At 40.9% G+C, this 16,601-nt stretch overlaps 1 pseudogene; it reads right to left on the reverse strand.

The window, feature by feature from the left end:
• Positions 1-14,812: 14,812 nt before the first annotated feature.
• Positions 14,813-15,726, reverse strand: LOC129553758 (UDP-glucuronosyltransferase 2B31 pseudogene; annotated as a pseudogene).
• Between the last annotated feature and the right edge of the window lie 875 nt (positions 15,727-16,601).

The raw sequence follows: 16,601 nt of genomic DNA on the forward strand, positions 1-16,601 counted from the left end.
TCTGAGCCACAGTCAGCTCCTGGTCTTGTTTTCACTAACTGTATACAGCTTCTCCATCTTTGGTTGCAAAGAATATAATCAATCTGATTTTGGTGTTGACCATCTGGTGATGTCCATGTGTAGAGTCTTCTCTTGTGTTGTTGGAAGAGGGTGTTTGCTATGACCAGTGCATTCTCTTGACAAAACTCTATTAGCCTTTGCCCTGCTTCATTCCGTGCTCCAAGGCCAAATTTGCCAGTTACTCCAGGTGTTTCTTGACTTCCTACTTTTGCATTCCAGTCCCCTATAATGAAAAGGACATCTTTTTTGGGTGTTAGTTCTAAAAGTTAAAGTTGGAACCTTTTGTCTATGCAGACAGAGGAATTCACAGAACAATTACTGTGGGAAGTGACTGTTCACAATTTTCTGGGAAACAGCTTTGCTGACTTGTGTGCACTGCAAGATAATTTAGCTCTGAAGAACAGGGAATAATAACCAACTCCTTTCTTGAGGACCCCTGTAATAAGGGAAAGCACAGCCACAGCAGCTGACTACACGAGTTCAGAAAATGCCACCCCTACGGGCAGTTTTTAATCATTGAGAAGCTGATGTATAAGCCTTGCCAGTGTGCTGATTTCCACTCTTTTCCTTTTCACTGTAGGCACACAGAGCTCATCCTTCCCTTTACCTGTGCAGTTGAGAGTTTGGGAGGGATTCTGTCAGACATTCAGCCCACTTCCCTCCCACTTTTATGGCTAATGCATTTTAGGTGCAGGCTCATACCTTTGAGCTAATTCATAATAATGGATGAAAATTAGTTACTAGAAGGCTGAAAAAAGGAATTTCTCCAGAGTAAGTTTTTTTCCCTGTGATAAATAGCAACATTTTTTACGAGTTATACTTAAATTTTAAAAATAATAAAATATTTTGATCTTTGAAAAATCTGTTACCTTTATCCAGAGAGTTGATGCCCTGTAGATAGGGAATTGAAGTACATCACTTAGAAGGCCAGCTTTGTCTCTAATGACCTCTGTGACCTCAAGTAAGTCTTCCTAATGATGAGTAGGGGTTAGTTTCCTCATCTCTATGTAGCTGCTGGGGTGGCCCTTGGCTCAGCTTAAGCATAGATTGGGCTGGGTGTCCTAGTAGCCCAAGCTCATCTTTCACTGAGCATATTCTCATGAAATAACAGTCACAAGAGCTTCTCTCCCTTCTTCATCAGAAGAGAAAAGGACATTTCTGTGAAGGTACAAGGGCAACACAAGAAAAAAATAAGATAGTGAAAGGGCAGACAATTTGGGTTCATTCTGAGCCCCCAGAGCAAGAGAAGTTATAAGCAGAAGCTGAAGATATTTTGGGGAAGGTCATGATGAGATTCTAAGCATAGGTGAAGCTCTTTTGAGGCTCAGTTGGTGCAATACAACCCAAAAGTAGACAGAGGGTCATTCTCTTCCATCAGCCAACAGCTCAGAAGTGAGGAGAATTCCAGTTAAAGCCTTTCCAGGTTTGGTAAAATTGATTTTCCTATAAGAGAGGTAGTAGGGAAAGTGGGACTGAGAAGAGATCTTTAGCCCTATACATCCGGAACTGAGTATTTCAAAAGATGCTACTTTCCAAGGAAAAACTTAGACTATATCAACCCTGGCTAGACTCCCTGGCTACAGTGTAACTCATACAGTCTCAAGGTTTGGCATGCCACCAGAGAAATAAACTTTTGTAGTGGGAAAAATGGTGAGGAAATTGACAGCCTCTTGTATTAATAAAAAGAATGAAGTCAGAAAATGGACAGTTTCCTTGGAGGGTTCTTTTTCAGCCTTATTAAAAACCTTTGAACTTTGACTGAAACATGCCTTCTGAGAGGTAGGCTCTAGAAAGAAATAAAATAAGGATGTTGATAGTTTTCATAGCTCTTTGCTGGAGTTCGTCCAACTGCTCTGGCAGAATGCTGTGATGGAGAACTTGGTTATTTTTAACAATTATTCAAATATGGGAAGTTGTAGGACAGTGCAAGTTTCTTAAGCCTGACAAACTGGAATAGAATGAACAAATGAACACTTTACTTATTTGTGTTACTATTCTTACAGAAAGTCATTGCTCATTCATTTTCAAAATATGTTGCACAGATCCCTGCATTTTCCTCAGTGTCTACTTAGAGGACCCCCGCTGCAGTGGAATGAGAAAGTGCAAAAATGTGATGGGTGGGGAGGGAGGCCAAGGGTTGGGATTCCTAGTCTCCTACCTACACTTCAACTATAGTGGCTTGGCTCTGAATATTGGGCCACTGCTCATGACTTTGTTTAAACAAAGCACTCTTTGGCTGAACCATGGCCATTGTAATAGAGGCTGTGGCTAGAAGGAAGTAGTTAGTTCAAAACTCATTGCCAGAGAAGTCTTAATGCAGGATTTGGTGCAGGTTCAGGCTACAGTGGCAACCTGAAAAGTTTTTATGGTTCTCTGGGCTTCTCATGGGCTTCAAGAGAAGAGGAGGAACTCTTACCCAATTGAAATAGTTACTAAGACCCTTGCCAGGGTCAAGGAGACAGTGCAATCAATGATTTCATATTTTAGAATATTGCCCAAATAGACTGCAAAGGCCACTAAGACTGTAGGGAGCATATTTCCACTCTGGAGTGTGACTGTTTTCTGAAACAAGAGCCAGGGACTTCGAAGCAGAAATCCTATTATTGTTGAACAGAGGATGGCCATTTCCTGGAAGATTTCAAGTTTAGAGGTACCTTAATTAGTGATCCAGAAACAAAATGTGGTTGAAAGCACAGGAACTGTATGCTATGATTTTTCTTCCTACCCCATCATCCCCCAGTTCCCAGTGCATATTCTTGAACTGTTTCATATAGTTGAGGACTGATTAATCTCTTGAAGAAAAGAGATTGAACCCTTTTCCAAACTCTTCAAACTTTGAGCTTGAACTCAAAGTTGCTCAGGCTCCAAACCTGGAATTCCTTGACTCTCACATCTCACATTTAATCTATCAGCTAGTTTTGTTGGGGTTCATCCTCAGTATCGATTCAGAATTCCATTTCTCACCACTTCCCTAACTACCACCTTGGTGTCAGTCTTCTTTTCCTGTTATCTGGATTCCTGTGGTAGTTTCCTAATGTTCATCTCCTCTCCCACCATCTATTCTCAGTGGAGAAGTCAGAGTTATTCTATTAAGATGTGAGGAATGTAGGTCATTGTACTTCCTGTTTAAAATTGCATCTCACTCATAGTAAAAGTCAGTGTCTTCATAAAGGCCTACAGGGCCCCTCTACTTAATATATGTGCTTGCGTTCTAAATTGCTTCAGTTGTTACTGACTCTGTGCAATCCTATAGACTGTTGCCTGCCAGGTTCCTCTTTCTATAAGATTCTCCAGGCAAGAATACTGGAGTGGGTTGCCATTTCCCACTCCAGGGGATCTTCCTGACCCAGGTATTGAACCTGTGTCTCCCATATCTCCTAAATTGCAAGTGTATCCTTTACTACTGAGCCACTGGGGAAGCCCCTTACTTAATATGATCCTCCATTATTTCTGTGAACTCATATCCCATTCACTCCAGACATACTGGCCTTCTTGCTGTTTCTTTTAAAAAATTATTTATTTATTTATTTATGGCTGCACTGGGTCTTCATTGCTGTACAGGCTCTTCTCTGTGGTGAGCATGGGTTGCTTTCTAGGTGTGGTGCATGGGCTTCTCATTGTGGTGGTTTCTCTTGTTGCAGAGCACAGGCTCTAGGGCATGCAGGCTTTGGTAGTTGCAGCACAGGGGCTCAGTAATTGTGGCTCGTGGGCTTCGGAGCACAGGCTCAATAGCATACAGGCTTAGTTACTCTGAGGCATGTGGGATCTTCCTGGATCAAGGATCAAACCCGTGTCTCCTGCATTGGCAAGTGGATTCTTTACCAATGAGTCACCAGGGAAGCCCTGGTACAGATATCTCTTCAAGATCCTGAGTTCATTCCCTCTGGATATAGTTCCAGAATTGAAATTACTGGATTATAAAGTAGTTTTACTTTTAACTTTTTGAGGACCCTGCATACTGTTTTCCATGATGATTATAACAATTTATATTCCTACCAACAATGTACAAAGGTTCCCTTTTCTCCATATCTTCACCAATACATTTATCCATTTTCTTTCTGATGTCAACTTAAAAAAATTGCACAACATGAAATGTGCAAGTCAAGTTTTGTTTGGGGCAAAATGAGAACTGCAGCTCTGGAGACAGCACCTCAGAGAGCTCTGAGAAACTGGTCCAAAGATGCAAGGAGAAAAGTCAGTATATATGTGATTTTGGTGAAGGGGGAAGATCTGCAATCAAGCACATAGTTTTTTTAGAAAGTTTCTACTACTCTCATGAAGCTTTCTGCTAGTTGAGAGGTCACAGTTGTCACCATGAAGGATATTAGTGCTTTTCTAAATATGAGGAGATACAAGAATTGGGTTCATAAAACTGGCTCCTGACACTATCTAACCATCTCAAGACCTATCTTTCCAGTTTTTTCCTCTGAGCACAAAGTGCTTCATTTCTTCTCTCCACCCTGAATTCCTTTCAGGGGGTCTTGAAGGTCAGTAGCTACAGGAACATATGATTTAATCCTTGCAGATGTAAATGGTAAATGACAATTTGTAGTTGACACTGATAATAGCATTTTAAGAGGTATGAGATGATATAATATTGTGGCTTTGATTTGTATTTCCCGAAAACAAAGATCATGACATCTGGTCCCATCACTTCATGGGAAATAGATGGAAAAACAGTGGAAACAGTGTCAGACTTTATTTTTTTGGGCTCCAAAATCACTGCAGATGCTGATTGCAGCCATGAAATTAAAAGACGCTTGCTCCTTGGAAAGAAAGTTATGACCAACCTTGATAGTATATTAAAAAGCAGAGACATTACTTTGCCAACCAAGGTCCATCTAGTCAAGGCAATGGTTTTTCCCGTGGTCATGTATGGATGTGAGAGTTGGACTGTGAAGAAGGCTGATCGCCGAAGAATCGATTCTTTTGAACTGTGGTGTTGGAGAAGACTGTTGAGAGTCAAGACTCTTGAGAGTCCCTTATACTGCAAGGAGATCCAACCAGTCCATTCTGGAGGAGATCAATCCTGGATGTTCATTGGAGGGACTGATGCTAAAGCTGAAACTGCAATACTTTGGCCACCTCATGCGACGAGTTGACTCACTGGAAAAGACTCTGATGCTGGGAAAGGTTGGGGGCGGGAGGAGAAGGGGACGACGGAGAATGAGATGGCTGGATGGCATCACCGACTCTGTGGACATGAGTTTAAGTGAACTTCGGGAGTTGGTGATGGATAGGGAGGCCTGGTGTGCTGTGATTCATGGGGTCGCGGAGAGTCGGACACGACTGAGCGACTGATCTGATCTGATCTGAGTGGAGCACCGGAGAAGGCAATGGCAAGCCACTCCAGTACTCTTGCCTAGAAAATCGCATGGACAGAGGAGCCTGGTGGGCTGCAGTCCATGGGGTTGCTACTAGTCGGACACGACTGAGCGACTTCACTTTCACACATTGGAGAAGGAAATGGCAACCCATTCCAGTGTTCTTGCCTGGAGAATCCCAGGGATGGCGGAGCCTGGTGGGCTGCCGTCTATGGGGTCGCACAGAGTCGGACAAGACTGAAGCGACTTAGCAGCAGCAGCAGCAGCAGTGGAGCACCTTTTCATATACATATTGACCATTAGTACATCTTCTTTTGAGAAATGTCTATTCAGATCCTTTGCCTATTTTTTAAAAATTTATTTATTTTAATTGGAGGTTAATTACTTTACATTATTGTATTGGTTTTGCCTATTTTTAAAATTTGGGTTATTAGCTTTTTGCTATTAAGTTGTATGCGTCCCTTATATATTTTGAATATTAACCGATTATCAGATATATAGTTTGAAAAAATTTTCTCCCATCCCAAAGGTCGCATTTTTGCTCTGTTGGTTGTTTCCTCTGCTGTACAGAGATTTTAATTTGATGCAGTTCTACCTATTTTTCTTCTTGCTATCTATGCTTGTGTTATTGTATCTAAAAATCATCAACATGAGCTAGTCTTTATTTTCTGGAAAGCAAAATAAACTGAGTTTCAAACTATCAGAATTCTCCTTTGAAATCCTATGTCACTCAACAAATATAAAGAGAAACAGTTTGTGGGGAATTAGTGGAGCAGAGGCAGTGCCTACATTCCAGAAGTCAAAACCAGAAGACAGGCACCTAGAGCATTTCTGGGCACAGTTCATGGTCAGGTCCTGCAGTGTTGATTACTATTTCTTCTCGCCTTTCTGATTGAAGCGAGGACACAAACCTTCCTAAAGCATACACTAGTCATCCTCCAAGTCCTAGACAGTTTCTCTGTTCAGTATATACTCTGCTTAGCGACTTCATCAACCCAGCTCTTCCCTAGATCCTTTGTGAAAATGGTTTTTTTATCTGAGCATTGGGTTAGGGATTACAATGACCAAGTTTGTTGTAATGTCATGTGCACGACTATATTGTGTATTGTTACACTGCATTAGAGTATAGTGATGACTCTATTTGAGCCAAGGGACATTTCCTGGAATCTCTGCTGTGATATTTGAGAATATTACTATGCTGTATATGGACTTGCCTCAAGTACTGCACTTAAAAAAGGAAAACAACACAAAACTTCCAATAAATGTAATAATTCCAAAGTGGAACGATGCAATTCTGAATCTTCCTTTCTTTTACTTCTAAACATGTGCCCATAATAATTACTCAGAAGCACTGAAAATATAAATTGTGAGAAAAACCAAGTTTAATTGAATGCAATCTCTTTTGGTGGATATGGGTCAAACCAATCCTCTTAATCTCGTTTCATCAGATTGCAAAGAGGCTCCACTTCTTACTGTATATTTCAGTTCTGATGGTTATGTGGATAAAATACACAAACTGAGATTATGACATGGAAGCAACCTAGATGTCCATCTGCAGACGAATGGATAAGAAAGCTTTGGTACATATACACAATGGAGTATTATTCAGCCATTAAAAAGAATACATTTGAATCAGTTCTAATGAGGTGGATGAAACTGGAGCCTATTATACAGAGTGAAGTAAGCCAGAAAGAAAAACACCAATACAGTATACTAACACATATATATGGAATTTAGAAAGATGCAAATGATAACCCTGTATACGAGACAGCAAAAGAGACACAGGTGTATAGAACAGTCTTTGGGACTCTATGGGAGAGGGTGAGGGTGGGATGATTTGGGAGAATGACATTGAAACACGTATGTTGTCATATGTGAAACGAATCACTAGTTCAGGGTCAATGCATGTTATAGGATGCTCGGGGCTGGCATGCGGGGATGACCCATAGGGAGGATAAAGGGAGGAGGGAGGTGGGAGGGGGGTTCGGGAGGGGGAACTTATGTAAACCCGGGGCAAATTCATATCAATGTATGGCAAAACCAACCAATATAATATTGTAAAATAAAAAAAAAAAAAGAATTTAAGAAGCTCCCAGCATAGTGGCAGAGGCAGTAATGATGTAAAATCCCTGCTGAATGGTTAGCAATACTCATTCTGTGTTACATCTTCTCATATAGGCTTTCTCTTTTGGGCCAGCTGCAGAGGAATGGCTTGGCAGCTGGGTTTTTGGCTGAAGAATTTAGGTTATATGTTTATATTATTTATTGGTGACCTCTGGACCTCAGTAATCAACATCTTCACAACTTTTGCCAGAGAGATTATGCCCCTAAAGGCTCTCAGTAAATGGTGGTGGTTATTCTTCTTTCCTTCGGTATCTCCCTTGCAGGCTGGGCTAGTTTATGTGGCATGGGTGAAAGCACAAATGGGGAACTTTGGGAGAAATAAAAAGCAAGGGGATTTTCAGTGCATTAGGTAAATAACACACAAAGGTGTGCACATGTTCTAAGTGAGCTCTGGCTTTGAGGTCTGAAGACAAACAATGATTGCTTGGTCCTGGAACATGTGACTCAGGGTTGTAGTCCCCATGGTCCATTCTGAACTGAGGGCATAAGGAGTGTCTCGCAGTTTTTGGTTGAGGTATTTCTATTCATTCCTCTGGTCTTCGTCTCCTGGTTTCTGAAGCTAAAGCTTCTGTGGACAGTAAGGTCCTTTGGGTCTTTGCTAGGTGAAGTTGAAGAATCAGATGAGTTCTACCCAGAAAGAAATGAGATTATTTGGGCAAATTTAGTGTCTTTAGGTATGTAGCTTGTGCCTAGATACATGTCAATAAGAGAGGAAAAAAGCATTAATACTGGTGTTTGAGGAAGAAAGGTGGAATTTATATCCTTATATATTGAAACTAGTACCCTGCTGACTCAGATGGTAAAGAATCTTCCTGAAATGTGGGAGACCTGGGTTCGATCCCTGGGTTAGGAAGATCCCCTGGAGAAGGGAATGACTACCCACTCCACTATTATTGCCTGGATAATTCCATGGACAGAAGAGCCTGGCTGGCTACAGTCCATGGAGTTGCAAAAAGTCAGATATGACTATTTTTTTTTTTTTATAATAAAGCTGCTGTTGCTGCTGTCATTTCAGTCACATCTGACTCTGTGCGACTCCATAGATGGCAGCCCACCAGGCTCCCCCGTCCCTGGGATCCTCCAGGCAAGACCACTGGAGTGGGTTGCCATATCCTTCTCCAATGATGAAAGTGAAAAGTGAAAGTGAAGTCGCTCAGTCGTGTCCGACTCTTAGCGACCCCATGGACTGCAGCCTACCAGGCTCCCCCATCCATGGGATTTTCCAGGCGAGAGTACTGGAGTGGGTTGCCATTGCCTTCTCCTGTAATAAAGCTAGTAAGTGGAAATTGTCATCTTGGTCTATTATTCCTGCTTCAGATAGTCTCACTGTCACTTGGATTGATCTAGACCAGAGCAGAATTCCAAACCCGTATCTTGAGGTGGTACGATTCCTTCATTCATTCCCTTGCTCACTCAGTCATCCATCCATCCATTGCATCTATCTTATTATCCATCTATTTATTCAAGAAATAGTCATTCAATACTTATGTGTTGAGCTAGACACTTTTGATACAGAGAAAAGAGTCAGTTTCCTCTTCTCATTGTAACAGGAGAGACACAGACAGATCAGTGATTATAGCATAGCGTGGGTTACTCTATAGGCAAGCACGGTGATGCTGGAGAGGGGTGTCTCATGCTAGCTAAGAAATTAGGCCTTAGCTGAGTTTTAACAGATGAGAAGGGGTTAACTTGTTGAAGAGGGAGGAGAGGGCCTTCTGGGCAGTGGGACAGTGTTCTGCCATCTGGTTGAAGACTCTTTTTCAAAACATTCTTACTCTATCTAACTGGAAGAGACCTAATACTGTCTGGTATCAAGATTCTTGTGTGGTCACTGAATTCACCTGACGACTCTGAACCTTTTTTGCTCTAGCAATTTTTTAATTCTAAGGAAAGTACATGGAAGGCACTGCTCAATTGATTTCAGGGAAGACTGAGATATTGTGGCTTCCAGAGATTCTGCTTTTCTTTTTAAGGAACTCACAATAGCTTCATAATGAAATTGTTCTAATTAAAATAATCTCTGAAAGTGAAAGTTAGTTCCTTAGTTATGTCTGACTCTTTGTTATCCCATGGACTGTAGCCTGCCGGGCTCCTCTGTCCATGGAATTCTCTAGACAAGAGTACTGGAGTGGGTAGCCATTCCCTTCTCCTTTCAACCCAGGGATCAAACTGGGGTCTCCTGCATTGCAGGTGGATTCTTTACCAACTGAGCCACCAGGGAAGCCCAAGAATACTGGAGTGGGTAGCCTCTCCCTCCTCCAGGGGATCTTCCTCACTCGGGAATTGAACCGGAGTCTCCTGCATTGCAGGTAGATTCTTTACCAGTTGAGCTACCACTAACTGATAAAAGCTTGAATAGTCTTTGAGATTTCCTGCTAAGATTTGTAATAAATGGTGAAACCCAAAGTCAAGAGATGACACTTTACAAAGGTGGCTGAAAAAAAAAAGTTAAAGAAATGTTTGACAAAGTGAGTCAAATAATGGCCTGGCACTATTCTTTGAAGTGAAGGCCCAACTTTGATCTTTTCCCACTGAACTGACAGTGATTCACAATATAGAGTGTCTTATCATTTATCCTCCTCTCAAGTATTTATCCATTCCTCCTTTTGTTCAGCTGCAAGCTTTTGTTTTCATTTCTGGCTTTCTCATGATGACTGAGAGGGCTAGAGGTATTATTTAAATACAACATATGCTCTTTCTGACTGTTGGAGAAATTGCCAAAGGTAAAGGGACCTTTTCTAATGTCACATAAAAGTATCTGGGTAACTTTTCCTCTCTTTTTTGACATGAGGAAAAATGGAGGCCTGAGGTTTGAGCACTGCCAAATCCAATCAATCTAGGATCTCAGTGATGGGCAAGTACATGCCTCCTACACCTGAGCCATATGTCTCTTTGAGGTTTGGTGGTAAACACTGAATGACAAGAGGTGGGTGACTTGTGTCCTAATTGATGCCTACTTTAAAAGTTTAGAGGTCCTGATTTTAAACAAAGATATCTGACTTATGACAAGGCTGGAAGAAGCAGTCTTGATCAGAGAAAACTTTTTAACCCTGAGTGAGTCAGAGGTAGCGGATGATATGCATTGTTGTGGCTGGAGAAGGGAATTGAGTCAATAGAGGAGAGAGTTCCAAGCTTACATGGACGTTGAATCCATGACCTTGATTCCATTTCTATGAAACTAAGGCAACTGAAGTTCTCAAGGAGTTTCAAGTGGAAATGGTAAAATAAGGACATTCCATGAAGTATGCGCATGGGTGTCAGATGGATCTGTATTTCAGATCTGGGTCTCCCACTCATAAGCTGCATGGTTCTAGACAAGTTACTTAAACTCTCTGTCCATGTCCTTTTATATAAAGTGGAGAGAATTATTTCAGAATGAATAGCAAAGACTAATTAATATTAAGACAAAAAGAATTGTATAAACATGACTAAAGTGACTGGCACCCAATAAAGGATACCTACAAATAGTAGGAAAAATTAGCCAGAAAGTGAACTACAAGGGTAAGATAGGCCTGAAGCACGCAGACAATGGGAAGCCTCTGTAAGTCAACTGATCACACACTTGACCTCCACACTTCAAAGTCAGTAATAACAGCAATGAAACATAATAACAATGACAATTTGGGTTATAGTAGAATTCTGATATTATGAAATGATGTGATTCTGATTCAGCCATGCTTCAATGCTGCCTGGCATCCATTTCGGGTCTGAGTTTGATGCCTAATTGGTTCTGCCTTCCTTACAAGTCTTGGGATCTGAAACCCTCTTATTAACAATACAAAGGAAGTGAATAAAAAGTGAAAGAGCTAGCTAGTTGGTCTTCAGAACAGGTCTTGGACTCAGTTCACCATCCAACTGTTTATCTGTGGGGGAGCAGAAAAGCTCATGAGAAGACTGCAGGACCATCTCTCTGGGCAGTATATTCACCTAGAAAGGTCTGCCTAGGAAGAGCGGTCACAGAGCACAGAGGGCCCCCCATCCATTAGGAAGACATGAACCAGTGTAGACCCTACAGCTCGTTCATCCCTGGAGGCAAGGAGACGGTAGCTAACATTTACCAAGTGTCCTTAGGCAGTCCTTCCTCATTAAAATATCATGTTCTCAAGTTCCCTGCTGCTGCCACTAAGTCACTTCAGTCGTGTCTGACTCTGTGTGACCCCATAGATGGAAGCCCACCAGGCTCCCCCGTACTTGGGATTCTCCAGGCAAGAACACTGGAGTGGGTTGCCATTTCCTTCTCCAATGTGTGAAAGTGAAAAGTGAAAGTGAAGTTGCTCAGTCGTGTCAGACCCTTAGCGACCCCACGGACTGCAGCCTACCAGGCTCCTCCATCCATGGGATTTTCTAGGCAATAGTACTGGAGTGGCTTGCCATTGCCTTCTCAAGTTCCCTGCTGCTGCTGCTGCTAAGTCACTTCAGTCGTGTCCGACTCTGTGTGACCCCATAGACGGAAGCCCACCAGGCTCCCCCGTCCCTGGGATTCTCCAGGCAAGAACACTGGAGTGCTAGGAAGTACCAAAAAGGAAGAAGTGGCTACTCTTCCCACATAAAATACAAGAGCATGAGGCCATCTTTGTGAAAAGTATCCTAGTTGTTGCAAATTCTGATGTTTTCTTTTTACCTTACCTGTTAAACTTGCATAATGTCTTTAATTGTAATATAACTTGACTCTGTGTTCTCTTTTTGACTCTTAACTTTTTAAACTGCCCAGTTTGGTAGATATTACTTTATTTTTTTGTGTTAGAAATCCATACTAAAGAATTTTCAGTAGTTATATAACTATGTGAATCTTTTTTGAAAAGCTATGAGTTACATTGTCAGGTGAGCATTCGTTTCCCTGTAGAGAAAATAAATTTTATTTACTTGTTAGTAGAGTGAGTTCTGGGTGCCGATATAAGATCTTATTAATGCAAACATAGGCTTGTGAAGCTATGCTAGAATGCACTAGGGTTCAGAGTTAAAACAAGAGAGATCCAGCTGTATCATTTACACTCACAATTCTAGAAAACTCCATCCATGTCTTTTCTAAGGATATAGGATGAAAAAGGCAACTCTTGTCACAACAGAAATACCCATTTTGGATTGGAGTCTCTGATTCTTTTCTGTGCTTTCAAAAGAAGTCTGATGACTAGATGGAAGGGTTTGTAAATAGGAAAGCCCCGTTTTAATATCATTTGTTTCTACTTCTACTATTAGTTCAGTAATTTGGTTCTATTCAGAGAATATTTATTAAGTGATTTCTAAGTCAGGGCTACGGTTTTTCCAGTGGTCATGTGTAGATGTGAGAGTTGGACTATAAAGAAAGCTGAGCACAGAAGAATTGATGTTTTTGAACTGTGGTGTTGGAGAAGACTGTTGAGAGTCCCTTGGACTGCAAGGAGATCCAACCAGTCCATCCTAAAGGAGATCGGTCCTGGGTGTTTATTGGAAGGACTGATATTGAAGCTGAAACACCAATATTTTGGCCATCTGATGCAAAGAGCTGACTCATTTGAAAAGACCCTGATGCTGGGAAAGATTGAGGGCAGGAGGAGAAGGGGATGACAGAGAATGAGGTGGTTAGGTGGCATCACCGACTCAATGGACATGAGTTTGGGTGAACTCCAGGAGTTGGTGATGGACAGGGAGGCCTGGCGTGCTGCGGTTCATGGGGTCACAAAGAGTCGAACTTGACTGAGTGACTGAACTGAACTGAATATGCTTGGAATATTCTGAATGCTTTGGAGAGTGTTTTTTTTTTTTTTTTAAATCACAGGACTTAATTTTTCCTCTCAAGGAGATTATAATTTACTGGGAATATCTGCCATAAACATCTTGTATTCATGAACAAAACAGAGAAATTAAGTACTTAACCACAGAAGAAATTAAAAAATCATTTTGAAGAATATGCATATTAGGAATTCAGTTTTTAGCTATAGTATTTATTATTACACACATTGTCACAGTTGGTTGTGAGATTTATTGCAGGTAATTTATCAGTAATAATAACTGAAGACCTAAAATTTGTGAGTTATTTATTTAGTATATAATTAAGGTGGATTAAATGTAATTTCTTTTTTTTTTGCTTTAAAAAATTTTTTAATTATGAAAATATGATAAATTTTAGAAGACTTGGAAAATGCAGTTACGTATAGTTCCCTGTATATTGCATTTTTTTAGATAGATAAGATTTTTAGTTAGAATTTCAATATCAAACTCTCAGAAATTAATAGAATGCACCTATGGAGAAGTAGAAGAATATAGTAGACCTGAAAAGCATAATGAATCAATTAAACATATTAAGATTTATGCAATTTTTACACAACAGTAGGATACAAATTCTACTCAAGTTCCCATCGACTGTAAACTAGGAGACACTGGAACATATCCAGACATAAGTGACTTAAATTCCATTTCCCAAAGCACCGGTAACCTTTGTCCCTTTTTATATGTCATTGGCCATTTCACTTCTGTGACTTTCTTATTCATCTTCATCTATTTTCATATTGGACTGTTTGACTTTTTGTTGGAGATTTGGAGTAATTCTCACTATACAATAATGACAAACACTTTTTTTGTTACAAGTGTTTGCAGGATAGATTTGTGGAAAATTGTTTAGAACTATATGTGTGATTTAATAATACTATCTACTATGATACCATAAACATGGCAATTATGTTGAGAGGCAGTATAGAAAATTCTATGGTACATTTTTCCTATTGTTCCCCAAGCATCAATTTATTTTTAAATATTTTGAATAAATTATGCCTTAGACTGATGAATGTTTGTTATATGACTTAGACGGTGATCCTTTTGGTCAATAAGACCCATTTCCTCACCTGGGCCACCTTGATTATAAACTGCTTTCCTGATGTGCTGTTTTCAAAAGTGACTTCAGATTGCTTTCATTTGATTTACCAATTTTCCATAAACTTTATGTAATTTTTTTATTCTGCCCATCGTTATCTGATTATGTCAGTCAGAGGAGGTCTAGGTTTATCATTCTACTGTCTGTGTACACCATGTGAAACACTGTTATTACATATTCAATAATTTTTTAGTAAAACTTCTGATTTAAAGTAATAAATTTCAATATTTACCCATTTACTTTTATATAATTTTCATCAGCTTTCATCTTGGCATGACATTTTCTAAATCTTAAACAGTTAAAAAATTCCTTGTACACAAATTTTGAAAGGAGATGCTGAACAGTGAAAAGCCATTTTGTCACAGGAAGATAGGAGCCTTTTCATAACTCCTTCCTGTTGAAATAAGCTGGAAGAATTCCACCTATGGGGCATTCCTGGTTTGGGACCCAAATACAGCTATTCCGTTTTCCTCTTCTTCCCTGTTATAGCAAACTTTCGGCAGCAAAACAGAAAACATTTTGTAATGACAAATACAGCAGTTGCCACACAGGCCAGCAGGAACCCGATCACATCCAGAGAGTGGTACTGGAATCAGGTGAGGTTGTGGGTGGCAGGTCGCAGGTACTTGGCTCCTTTGTGGCATATGACAAATTCGATCCAGAAGACTGCTCGGTCAAGGGGCTTTATAGGCTGATCATGTTGAATGGTTGATAACCACATAGCATTCCATTTATACGAAGGATTGTTAATGACTTACTTCAGTGCATTGAGAAAATCTGTTTTTGACATTGTTTCCAAGTCCAATCTGACAGCTGCTTCCTTGGCCTTCACTCGGTTGATGTTATCAGGTTTATCAGCAAACAAAGGAAGGCCCACCATAGGGACCCCGTGGTAGATGGCCTCATAAATGCCGTTGGTTCCGCCATGAGTTATAAAGGGCTTGGTTTTTGGATGACCAAGAAGGTCATTCTTGGGGACCCACTTATACAGCTGAGTATTGGGTCCTAAGGTATCTGGTTTCTTGCCATCATGTCTCCATATAACCTTTTGTGGAATCTGGGCAAGAGCTGATGCAATCATATTGGCTCTTTCTTCTGTCATGTTAGCGACCATTGACCCCAAAGTAAACACCACAATACCATTTTCTCCAGAGCTCTGCACAAACTCTTCCATTTCCTTAGGCAGACGTTTGGCAGGTTTGCAGTGGAGGCCTCCAATAAATTCAACATTTGGTAGTAGTGGGCAAGGATATTAAAAATCCCAGTAGGATCGAAAGAGCCAAAATTCAGCTTTCTCCATTGTCTCTAATAATGTAGTCGGTCTTCTAGTACTTCACTGTAAAACTGGTCCCACTTCTTCTCATTAAACATCTTGGACAAGGGGTATCTCCTCAAGGCCGCCCCTCCTGACCTTGAACGTGGAGTAGCTCCTCTTGGCCCTCCTGCGCCCGTGCAGCCACCGCCTCTTGGAAGTGGGATAGCTCCTCACGGCCGCCAGCCCTGACCTCAGGCGTGGGGTAGCTCTTCTCAACCACACTTCTGTGCGTGGTCGGTTAAACATCACTTGTTTGGATGCTGAAATATTTTCTTGAAGAGAAAATCAGAGAAGTTGAAGCTTACAAGCTGTAATTATAATAGTGTTTTTTGTTTAGGAGTTCTGGCCTTGCAAGCACTCAAATTCCAATTCCCTCACTTTGACCTAACATCATTCAGACTCCTTGGTTTGCCATGAGGATTCATGGAGAGAATTCCTGAGCAGTGTGCTCACCTTACCAGGAGGCAACCACCAGATAAATGTCAGCTAGTGGCATTATTAAATATGTATAGTGCTGAGTATGCAGCTATTACTCTAAGAGACCAGAAAAGAGAGCCACAGTGCTGGCTTCAGTAAAGAAGGAAGGCCTAAGAACAGGATGCCTGCAAGAATGGTGCAGGTTAAGAAGACGCATTCATTGTACTTTCACTGCTCTAGTGCCAGTCCACATGCTCTGCCTCATTTCCTATTTTGTCCATTACTGACCAGCCAATCCTGAATTTTCTATTTGATGTCCTTGGAGTTTGACTGATCCTTACATGATTAGATTTTTTGGCTCTGGGAAGGTGTGTCATCCCTTGATTCTTTTCTTCTTTTTCTTATACAAACAAGTTCCTATATATCAATTATATTCCTCCATCAGTGCAGACTGGCCCTTCCCAAGCCAGGATCCTCACCCTACGTTGGACCTTTGTCCTATTCCTCAAGCTAT

The sequence above is a fragment of the Moschus berezovskii genome, chromosome 14 (genome assembly GCF_049115385.1).
Source record: "Moschus berezovskii isolate FMDL1 chromosome 14, NW_MosBer_1.0, whole genome shotgun sequence".
Taxonomy (NCBI): domain Eukaryota; kingdom Metazoa; phylum Chordata; class Mammalia; order Artiodactyla; family Moschidae; genus Moschus; species Moschus berezovskii.